Raw genomic sequence first — 12486 nt, forward strand, 5'->3', positions numbered from 1 at the left:
TAAGGCTACTGCAACGAACCTCTTCCGTCACGGATTATGCCATCGCGTTCAAGACGCTATCCGTCACCAGCGGCTGGAATGACGTTGCACTACGGGCTCAATTCCTCGAGGGTCTTAATCCTGCCATTCAGGACGAGATTGCTGCACGGGATCCTCCAACATCTCTAGAGACGGCGATCGACCTGGCGTTGAGAGTCGAGACTCGCCACCGTCAACGAGACATCCGCCGGTCGTTTCGTCATCTCGCCATCTCTGAGCCGGACGAATTCACCGCACCTTCTCTCCAGACAGAGGAGCCTATGCAACTGGGCAAGCTCCGTCTTACCGCCACTGAAAGACATCGTCGTCTGTCCCGTGGGTTATGTTTGTATTGCGGTAAGGCGGGGCATATCGCCGCTGCATGTCCGGTAAAAGGGTACTGTCTGCCGATGACTTCGGGAGTTTCGGTGGGCGTGTCGTCAGTAAAGTCTCCCGTAGGCTGCACCACACTTCCTGTAACCATTAATTATAAACAGTCTTTTCAGTCACAGGCGTTGCTGGATTCTGGTGCGGAGGCAAGTTTTCTGGATGCCGGTTTGGCTGAATCGTGGGCTATTCCTTTTATTCCTCTCTCTTCATCTCTCTCCGCCTGGACTTTAAAGGGACAGCACATGGCTGTTATCACCCATCGCACACCCCCTGTGAATTTGTTCGTCTCTGGCAATCATCGTGAGGAGATCGAATTTTTGTTATTAGAACAGTCTCAATCGCCGGTCATCTTAGGGCATGACTGGCTGACCAAACATAATCCTCACGTTGATTGGCAGAACGGTGTTGTGTTATCTTGGAAGTCTTCGTGTCATGTTTCATGTCTCGGTCCTGCTTCTTCTCCTGTTGTGTGTTCTACTTTTCAGGTTCCGGATGTTGATCTCTCGGGAGTTCCGGCGGAGTACTCTGATCTGTATCGGGTGTTCAAGTAGGGCCCGGGCGGCTTCCCTGCCTCCTCACCGGTCGTATGATTGCGAGATCAAACTTCTCTCAGACACTTCTCCGCCTAAGGGTCGCATATTTTCCCTATCTAAACCAGAGAGAGAGGCTATGGATAAGTACATCAATGAATCTCTTAATGCCGGTCTCATTCGCCGCTCCTCGTCTCCAGCTGGCGCTGGATTTTTCTTTGTCAAAAAGAAGGACGGGTCTCTTCGTCCGTGCATTGATTATAGAGGGCTGAATGACATTACTGTTAAGAATAAGTACCCCTTGCCTTTAATGTCGTCAGCGTTCGAGTTATTACAGGGAGCACACGTGTTTACCAAGTTAGATCTGCGCAACGCTTATCACTTGGTATGTATCAAAGAGGGCGATGAGTGGAAGACAGCTTTTAATACACCATCAGGGCACTGGGAATACTGCGTTCTTCCGTTCGGCCTTTGTAACGCACCGGCTGTCTTCCAAACCATGGTCAATGAAGTGCTGGGTGACATGATTAACAAATTTGTCTTCGTGTATCTGGATGACATTCTCATCTTTTCTCCCTCAATGCAGATACACACCCAGCATGTTCGCCAGGTTTTACAACGGCTGTTAGAGAATCAGCTCTTTGTTAAGGCGGAGAAGTGCGATTTCCACAAGGAGTCGGTTTCGTTTCTGGGTTTCGTCATAGCCGAGGGAGAGATTCGCCCCGATCCCGCTAAAGTTAAAGCGGTCGCCGAATGGCCAGTGCCGACACTCGTAAAGAGCTTCAGCGATTTCTGGGTTTCGCCAACTTTTATCGCCGTTTCATCAGAAACTTTGGTCAGATCGCTAAACCTCTTACCGCTCTTACTTCCTCTAAAGTGTGTTTCCGTTGGAATACTGAAGCTCAGGAGGCCTTTGATGAATTAAAGTCCCGTTTCATCTCTGCACCTGTTCTTTCTATTCCCGATGCGGCTAAACAATTTATAGTGGAGGTGGATGCATCTGATGTCGGGGTAGGCGCCGTTTTATCTCAGCGATCCTCTGTTGACGGGAAAGTGCATCCGTGCGCTTTTTTCTCTCATCGGTTAAACCCAGCGGAGCGAAATTACGACATAGGTAATCGGGAGCTGCTGGCGGTTAGACTCGCTCTGGGTGAGTGGCGTCACTGGTTGGAGGGAACCTCGGAACCCTTTCTGGTCTGGACGGATCATAAGAATTTGGAATATATCCGTTCAGCCAGAAGATTAACATCTAGACAGGCTCGCTGGGCACTTTTCTTTGAGCGTTTTAACTTCACCCTCTCGTACCGGCCGGGGTCCAAGAACACTAAACCTGACGCTCTCTCCCGCCTGTTCGAGGGTTCCGGGTCGGAGCGGACCGAAACCATTCTCCCGGAGGGGAGGGTGGTCGGTGCCCTCGTGTGGGGAATCGAACAGCGGATGAGAGAGGCCGGCCGAGAGGGGGAAGTTCCGGAGGGGTGTCCGGCGGGTCGTCTATGGGTTCCTGAGCGTTTACGTTCCGATGTCATCCAGTGGGGTCATGAATCCAAGTTTGTCAGCCATCCAGGAATTCGGAGAACGTTGGCTGCCATCCGTCAACGTTTTTGGTGGTCTTCTATGGCTTCAGACGTCAGACAGTTTGTATTAGCCTGTTCAGTCTGTGCTTGTAATAAAGCATCTAATCAACCTCCCGCTGGTCTGCTTAAATCTTTGCCCGTGCCCTCCCGCCCCTGGTCTCATATAGCCCTTGATTTTGTCACCGGCTTACCGGCATCTAATGGTAACACTGTCGTATTGACTGTGGTGGATCGTTTTTCTAAAGCGGTTCATTTTATTCCCCTACCGAAACTTCCTTCTGCCAAGGAGATGGCTCAGGTTTTGATTGATCACGTCTTTCGGTTACACGGTATTCCGACTGATGTAGTTTCAGATAGGGGTCCTCAGTTCATCTCTCGTTTTTGGCAGGAGTTTTGTAGACAGATCGGCACTACAGCCAGCCTGTCTTCTGGTTATCATCCGCAGACCAATGGGCAATGCGAACGGGCTAATCAGGATCTCGGTCGAACGCTTCGCTGTCTGTCGTCTAAATATCCGAATTCTTGGTGCCAACAGCTTCCTTGGGTCGAGTACTCTCATAATTCTCTTCCCGTCGCATCCACTAATTTGTCTCCGTTCGAATTATCTGTCGGATATCAACCTCCCCTTTTCCCATCACGGGAGCCCGACGCAGTGGTTCCGTCTGCTTTAGCTTTCGTGCGCAGGTGCAGACGCACTTGGAGGAAAGCTAAATCACTCTTATTACAAAACTCCAGACGAACCAAAGCTGCGGCTGACCGTCACCGGCGACCTCCACCCCGTTATGTGTGTGGACAAAAGGTATGGCTTTCCACCAAGGATCTGCCTCTCCGTGAGCCTTCTCGTAAGCTGGCTCCTCGTTTCATTGGGCCATACAGTATATCTAAGGTCATTAGTCCGGTAGCGGTCAAGCTTAAGTTACCTCCTATTCTTGGTCGGGTTCACCCAGTTTTTCGTGTATCCAGGGTTAAACCTGTGATTTTTGCCCGGAACAATCCCCCTGTCTCTGCCCCTAAACCCCCCGCCCCTCGTCTAGTGGATGGTGCTCCTGCCTATACTGTTAGGAGATTACTAGATTCTCGTCGCAGGGGCAGAGGTTTTCAGTATTTAGTGGACTGGGAGGGTTACGGTCCGGAGGAGAGGTGCTGGGTTCCGGCCCGGGATATACTGGACCCTGTTCTGATCGAGGATCTCCGTCGGCGACAGGGTGAGTCTCCTCCATGCCCGTCCGGTGCCGGTCATGGGGGGGGGGGGGTACTGTCAGGACTCCTGGGTGATCATGTGTGTGTGTGTATGTATTTTCTTATCTGTTGGTGGTGGTTCCTCACGGGTTCACTGGTCCCTCCCACTCGTTTCACTAATTGTTCACCTGTCGTGTCTCATCAGTTAATTCCCTTTTTATAGCACCTTGTCCTGTCTCTCGTTGCGTGCTCATTATTTTTTGGTTGGTCTCAGTCTCTGTTCTGTCCAGTTGGAGGTCCTGGTTTCTGTCTCTTCAGTTACTCGCTGGTTCGGTCGCAGGCATCCGGAGGCTTGTCAACGCCCGGAATTCACACGCTTGTGGTATTCGTGAACTTGTCCTTGAGAGAACTCTGCCCTGCTTTGTCGGTGTGACTGGTGCGCTTCGTTTTTAGGCGAGATCCAGTTTCATCCTGAGTTCGGCGAGCTGTCTTTTCTACCAGGCGCTGCCTCGTCTTCTGTCCAGTGCATGGAGTATTTCGTCAGTCATTCAAAGTGAGGATTTCTCTCCGGTTACCCACCAGAGTGGATTACATCGTGGGACGCCGCATGTGGACTCAATTCTGTGGAGTGTGATATGTGTCTTGCCTAGACCTCTCTTTGTAACTTCTAAATAAACATTGAACTTGCATTTGACTCCGAGACTCATTCTGACAGTGCCCAGTCTATTATCTGCTATATGCATCGACCTAAAACATACACTTTTCACAATGTTGAAGTAGCCTATTAAAATCATTCAGATATTGCGTGCCCTTGCGAGATATGTACATTTGCTATATTTCGATAATTCCGATATATTGTGCAGCCCTACTCTCAACGGCAGTTATGTGATTGAACCCCCGTTTGGAAATGCTAACAATAGCTTTTAAACAATCAACAACACAAATGTGCAGCCACACAATAAAAGTTAAATATAACCGAATGAGATCATTCTCTTACCTTAGCCAATGATCGGTTGGTGTGATGTCCGTCAAAGGTCGCTGTAGTTGGTGTGATGTCCGTCAAAGGTCGCTGTAGTTGACGAAACATTCTCGTTGAAATGGCGCGTTATTTTTCCTCACGATTGCTTTACACCGCAGTTAATCTCACGATCCACTTCACGAGCATAACGTTAGCCTAAAATAAATTCAAATCTCCCGCCCTAACATAACTGTACCTCTGGCTCCACGAACTGTTGTGGGCCTGACTATCCGGAAAATTAACCGGCGGCAAATTTTAATCTGCGTCCGCGCACGCACGCATGCACACACACACACACACAAAGCTGCGCATTTGCAACTCGATTAGGAAAACCATAAAATGTACATGAATAATAGATGTGGTTAGGAAATTTAGGGAAGAATTAGTCTGTAAAAACGCCCACTGTTGTGATTGGCTGACATCTTTGCATTTGATATGAGCGGAGGGGGCGTGGTTTAACGAGGTCTACGAGGCACGAGCAGGCACGAGCTGCTGCCAGAGAGATGGATGGACCTGAGTTCACTTCACATCGGTTCTGTCAGTCTCAGTTCAGTGAACTGTTTTAGTTACAGCATATACTTCAGGTTATTAGTCTATTTCTAGTCGGAGGGGCTGTCACTCATGTCAGAAAGTTAGTAACTTTAGTAAATTATGGATCAGCGCTGACTGGAGACGCGAACCGTTTAGAACGATTCAGTCCGATTTGGTGAACTGATTCGGTTCACTAAAAAGAACCGGTTCAAAAGAAAGATTGTTCGCGAACCGGACATCACTAATGTAATAGAGACTGAGCTCAGCGATTGCTAACAAAGTTATTTATAGTAACTACTGAGTTATGAGAGCGCTGTCAGTCGAGTTTATTGTGTTTGTATTTGAGAGTTCTGAATAAACACAAGTCCCAGTCACACCGAGTCCGTCTTCATCATTATTACCAACTTTGTAACACATGCAAAGTACCATTACAGCTGTCAAGATGAACGAGTTATGAGTAAGTGTTGATAATACCTTTATTTTTAGATATGTTTCTATCATATGTAAAGCGTCAGTGACGCGCATTGAGTACACAGCGCAAACAAAGAGACAACAGCAGTAATCGAATGTAATCCAGTTTATTGTGGGAATAGCTGGCTAGCCTAGCCGGATACCCTCACGCTTACCCCCCTTCTGCTTAATCTCGCGCCGCGTTTGGCGCCTCCGCTGTGGGCCAGATGCAGTACTGGGGGTCGGGGATGTTGGAGGCCGACCAGCCAGTGCAGCCCGAGCCTCGGCGTGTGTAAGGTTTATCTCTAAAGATGTTACTCTGCTGATATTGAGCAGAAACGACTGTATGCACATTGTAGAACAGATAGACGCGACGAGGACGTAATAATAAATAATTAGCTACACATAAGAAATCACTGATCACAGATCAGAAGGAACTGAAAAAAGACTTCTGTTTTCATTTGTACATCCAAACACTGAGAAACTGCCAGCGTTCACTCGTTCACAAGCAATGATCTCTCTCGCGCTTGCATGGGCGTGCCAGATTCTCTGGGCGGAGGAAAGGGAGGTAACTGTTCCTGCTTGGACGTCAAACCAGGAGACTTCAGGATTGGCTCATCTGGCCTGTCATTTTCTCAAAGGCAGAGAAAGACAGCCAGAACTCGAGTTTACACCGATCAACATCTCTATCCACTTGGGGACAATATTCAGGCTAGGGGAACTCATATTAATGTTGAAAAACCTCATAAAATGAAAATTTCATGCCATGGGACCTTTAAGACTTTTTCAGTCAATAATGTAGTTGTTTAAAGCTCAAATCTGTGGTTTATTTATAAGAAGAGTGCCTATTTTAACATTTTATCTGGTGTTTTCGGAGTTGTGAGCTCCAGTGGGTCAGCGGCGCTCCGCGCTTGTTTACCCGGCGAGAGTAGACTTTCCTCGGCTAGTCCTTCTGACGTCTGCCGCTGGCTCTGATGTCTCTGTGGCATCTCCAGCTATAATTCGTCTTGTGGAGATTTAACGGCCCATATTTGCTCTCATGGATCTATAATTTGTTCCCTGGCAAATCGTTTAGGTTGAGGGCAAAGTGAAGTTTCATTACTTGTTTATTTTTAGGCTATAACTGTACGTTACCGTTGTAAGTTAGCCGACTAGCACTGACTTTGAATGTTTGACTGAATTGTTTGCTTTTTTTAATGTATAGCTTATTATACATTTTACTTATACTTTTGTATTTTGATCATACATAAACTTGCATTTAACAAAAAGAGACTGGGTTGTGTTTCATGTCATTTAATGTTATAACAGTGATAATCATATTGTCTGAAAAAACATTAACAAAAGATAAATCTCAGAGAGGCACGCATAAACAAAATTAGTTTCTAACATTTTTGGAAAAAACGAATGGGCAATATTTCTCATGAAAATGTGGATAAGTGTTCATACACAGCGCAGATCAATGAGCGAGCGTGTTTTTTAAATAAAGTTTGAGGAAGCTTGATGATGACGTTGATCCGCGACCATGGTGTGCTGTAGTCCGTTTATAGCCTACCGTTAGCATTTTATATCTGACGGCTTTATTTAAGCTTCAAAATTTATACATTTTGGATTAATTTGTAAAGATTATCTTGATAGACAAAACGTGTAAGGGTCATAACTCTTTGTTGAACACAGATCTTATTTTTTGCGTTTTTCCATGGCTTTTCGATCGAGGGAACCCATGCTCCGCTAACTTCCGGGTTGGCCTACAAAGTGACGTCATAACTTTGACACTCTATTGAGAGTTGTTAGACTAAGCATTTACATGAATAGGAGCGTGATCGTGTAACGCTCGGCTAAATTACAGCAAATATCTGTAAAACAACAGGCCTTTAATTGTATGACAAAACGGTAAAATTCTGTAAAAAAATACATTTTATTTAATATGAATATTAAACTTATTTATATGTATTTATTTAAAAATACAATACATACAAATTACATTTATTTTTTACAGTGTATAGCACTACAAAGGCTATGCAAATTTAATACATAAATATAGTGGGGTTTTTGCATCTATATGGTTTAAAAATGTAAAATATGTCCCCAGCTAGAGTATATGTTGAGAGAGATTAATATGAAATATTGAATGTCAGTGTTCTAATGTTCTACTCTCCCTCTTTTAACTGAGCAATGTTTAGGATATTGTACAATAAAAATTCCCACATGGCACAATCTACCTTCTAAGTTGGACGCTTTCAAATGTTTGTATCTCCCTGACAATATAAATATGATTCTGCACATAATTGCATGCATTTCATAACTAAAAAAGAGGTGTAGTAGCAAAAAGTGTCACCTTGTAAGGCACTCTTCTTTGCTGCTCGTTTTCATTTTGCAATACAAGGTGACTTGTCAAATAAATAAACTTGAAACATTAATTTGTTTTAGCTATTAGATTGCACAGTAATAGATTACCTTAGATGACTTAAAATAATCCTAAAAATAGGTAAAGATAAATATTAAAGTGATGTGCAAAATTTTACAACTGTGATCCGCTTTTTATTTATCACATTATTTAACACTTTTCTTTGAATGATCACCAATTTATTGTCTTGTGTTGTATTGTCTTGTGGAGATCTCCAGAGCCTGATCTCCAGACCTGAAGGCCTCAGGACCGCTGACTTTCCGGGTCCTTCAGAAGATGGCCTCTCTTCATTAGGTGATCCCTACTAATGACTGTAGATGGAAATTTAATGTCCAGGAGTCTGAGCTGTCCTACCAGCTGGACCAGTGGTATCCCTGGGGGAACATGAGGTGACAGAGGGGATACGCGAATTATGCGAAATTCATTGCATTTTACAGTAACATGGTAGCTCAGTGGCTAGCAATGTCACCTCCCTCAGCAAGAAGGTCTCTGGTTCAAGCCCCCGGCTGAGCCAGGAGTCCTGTTTGTGTTGAGTTTGCAAGTTGTCAGCGTGGGTTTCCTCCGGGTGCTCCCTTTTCCCCAACACAGTCCAAACACATGCAGGTTAGGTGGATTGGACATGCCAAATTGGCTGTAGGTGTGAATGCGTGTGTGTATGTGAGTCCCGAGCCATGTAATGGGAGGGTTGGGGAAAGACCTGGCAACCTACCCTGGAAAAACATTAACAATTGCCTCATTGACTTTGATTTTTTTTCTACGTACTATGGAAGTCAATGGGGCCCATCAACTGTTTGGTTACTCATATTCTTCATAATATCTTCTTTTGTATTCAGAAGAAGAAAGACATTCATACAGGTTGATGACAGAATTAAAATTTTTGGGTGATCTATCCCTTTAATGGGAAAGGTGTGCCTGCAGTCTGTGAGGGGGTGGAAGTGAGGGGGTACGCAGAAGGATGTTAAACGCCCCAGGGGGACGCCACTCTAAAAAGTTTGGGACCCACTAAGCTGGACCATTATGTACCGCTTACACTCTAAAATTGCTGGGTTCTGCCTGTTGAGTCCTTTTGTTGGGTTATTTTCAAAGTGTTGGGTAGTTTTGTGTGTAATCCACTAGCTACTGGGTTAAATTTGACTGAAGAAATGAAGTTAAATTAAGAAATGATGCACCCCCTCATAAACTAGCCAGCCTGTTGGGTTATAGTAACCAACTGCTGGTTTGCCAAACTGGAATAAACTGGATTGGTAATTTTGTCTTCTGTCCTGAGAGAAAACTTCCTGAAGGGATCTTCCTGAGTAACTCTAAGATTGGTATATGAACTTGTGTATGAAATAATTACTGTACAGACAAAAAACATTTGTAGTGCGGACTTTTTAATTACATTTACCATTGTTTGCTCTGCTAACATAATTTAACACGTTTGTTAGGTTCCCTTGCGTTGCAGACTGAGTGAGAGATGCGTCACAGCAATATTGAAGTATCTCCAGTTAAACTGAGTGTACAAACTGAGAACAGCTGCAACATGTTTCGACACAACCAGGCTTAAAATCTGCTACCTCTTCCATACTTACTGCGTGTTGATTATGGAAGGGGTGTTTGTTCCACAAGCTCAATGGAAGGTGAGACTGTAATGTGTGACAGAGGAGATTTAAAGCTGTTTTTTTTTAACATGGCAAACGCGAATAGTGTCATCTCCTTTCGCACTTTCTAAATGTTTTATGATGTTGTTAATGAACTTGCCATTAAATAAACTTATTTGATTTAGACTGTTTAATGCCCATTCATTTCCTAAATTACCATTATATATAATTAAATCATCTATATAACCTAATTATAAATCTATAAATAGCATTTGCTGCAAGGAAATTGAAAAAAACATTAATGAGGTAAAATTAGCTCACCATTTGGTCAATATGAGCAGAATTTGGGTTAAATTGTGCAACACAACCTGCTGGATTACTTTAACCCAGCGTGTGTTCTGTCCAATATTTATCCAGCGCTGGGTTGCCAAATGAGTTTTGTTTTTAACCCAGCCATTTTTAGAGTGTACCTCCTCTCAGCCTTACAGCTCCTGTAACTTTCAGGATGTTTAAGGTGTTTGTATTCAAATACAGCAGACCCCCCTATTTAAAATGGTTTTATGACTGCTGTTCTTTAGAGAGTATGGTATGGAAGCTTGTTTCCGCCATAGAATAAAACAATTTAAAAGATAATTGCAACTTTTTATCTCACAATTGTGAGTTTAAATCAGTCACAGAGTCACAGGCAACATCCACCAATGTCCATGCATCATCACCAGATCTCCACGCTCCGCCCCCTCGTTCACAATCCCCTGAATACTGATCACCTGCACCTCATCATCACAGACACTATATAGACTCACACTCCCTTCACTATAGTGTCTGGTCTCGTCAAACGTACCTGGACTCCTTACCTGTTACTCACCTAAGAATCCACCGTCTTCTTCCAAGTCTTCCTCGTCTCCAGTTCCTCGTTCCCTGTGTTCTCCATTTGCTGCAAACGACAACCTCCATTATCTACAGCTAAGTGACTGTCCAGAAGTGCTTGTTCTATTCTCACTTGTATACCCCATTCAACCGGTGTTCGTTTCTCTGTCAATAAATTTCATTTGAGTTGTACTCCTGCCTCCATCTGTGTCCTGACAGAAGACCAGACCTCATGCAGAACGCCACAGACACAGGTGGAGATCGCCCGCCGGATCCATTCTCCACCCTGGTCGAAGCTGTGCGATCTTCATTACAACTGCCATCCACCAGCACTTCTCCCACAGTCCCTACGGATCTCGTGCACGCCGCCCGCCATGCACTCCTGCACCCAGCACCCGCTGCTTCTAAACCAGCTGCCTCTGCCAGTCCCCGATCAGCGACATTCTCCAGCATGATGGAGGATTGCAGTGGTTTCCATCTGCAGTGCTCACTCTACCTGGAAGCCCAGTCTCAACTCTTCCCAACCAAACGCGCCCGAGTGGCGTTTGTGGTTTCCTTTCTCTCAGCACTACAATTGGCTCAATCTTTCTAGGAATCGGATGCTCCCGTAACCGCTACTATCGCTGCCTTCTTCAATTACTTCCGGGAAGTGTTCAGTCAAAGCACCTGCGATCTCGCTGTAATCATTCTTTTGAACCGGTTCTTTTTAGTGAACCAGTCGAACCAGTTCACCAAATCGGACTGAATCGTTCTAAACTGTTCACGTCTCGAGTCAGCGCTGATCCATGATTTACTAAAGTTACTAACTTTCTGACATGAGTGACAGTCCCTCCGACTAGAAATAAACTAATAACCTAAAGTATATGCTAGTAACTACAACAGTACACTGAACTGAGACATGCTGAGAGAAACGATGAGAAGTGAACTCGTAGACCTCTTTAAACCACGCCCCCTCCGCTACAAGATCTGATAATCATTTCAAATGGCTGACAAAAGACAACAAAGCCAATCACAACAGTGGGCGTTTTTACTGAAGTCTCACAGCAGACACGCCCCTTGAAACAGGGCATTCAGCCAGAGGGCAAACATCAATATTGAAAAAATGCCTTTCATTTGTAAATTATGATGTAAAAATCATACTAACAATATAAGTACACCTCAGGAAACATTATAAAATAATAGAGAAATGCCATGCCATGGGACCTTTAAAAAATGAATGAGGAGGAGGGAATGACGTCTCGGGTCGCCAAAGACCCGAGGTATGCATTTAAGGGTTAAGCAACGTGTCATCCTACCATCTACATCCCCTGCTGCTTCAAGCTTCTTCTTCGTGGCCAAAAGGACGGAGGCTTGAGACCGTGCATTGACTACCGTGACCTGAACTCCCAGACGGTGAAATTCAGCTATCCCCTTCCTCTGGTCCCGGCAGCTCTGAAACAGCTGCGAGGAGCTCGTATCTTCTCCAAGCTGGACCTGCGGAGCGCGTACAACCTCATTCGTATTCGCCGGGGGGATGAGTGGAAGACTGCTTTCATCACACCGTCAGGTCACTACGAATACCTGGTTATGCCATGTGTATGTCATCGACCAACATGGCATCCAAATGGACCAGAGGAAGGTGGAGCCCATCCTAAGCTGGCCCTTACCCAGTACCTTGAAGGAGCTCCAATGTTTCCTGGGGTTTGCAAACTTCTATCGTCGCTTCATCCACAACTACAGTCTGCTCTGTTCTCCCCTCACCTCGCTCCTCAAAGGCCGGCCCAAGTCCTGGACTCCATATGCCCAAGAAGCTTTCCACCGGCTCCAAGAAGCCTTCCAGACCTCCTTGATCCTAGTTCATCCAAACCCTGATCTCCCTTTCATTGTCGAAGGGGACGCCTCATCCACAGGGGTCGGGGTGGTGTTATCCCAGCGGAAGGGTGATCCTTCACAACTCCATCCATGT

Source organism: Gobio gobio, assembly GCF_949357685.1.
Source record: "Gobio gobio genome assembly, chromosome: 17".
NCBI lineage: Eukaryota > Metazoa > Chordata > Actinopteri > Cypriniformes > Gobionidae > Gobio > Gobio gobio.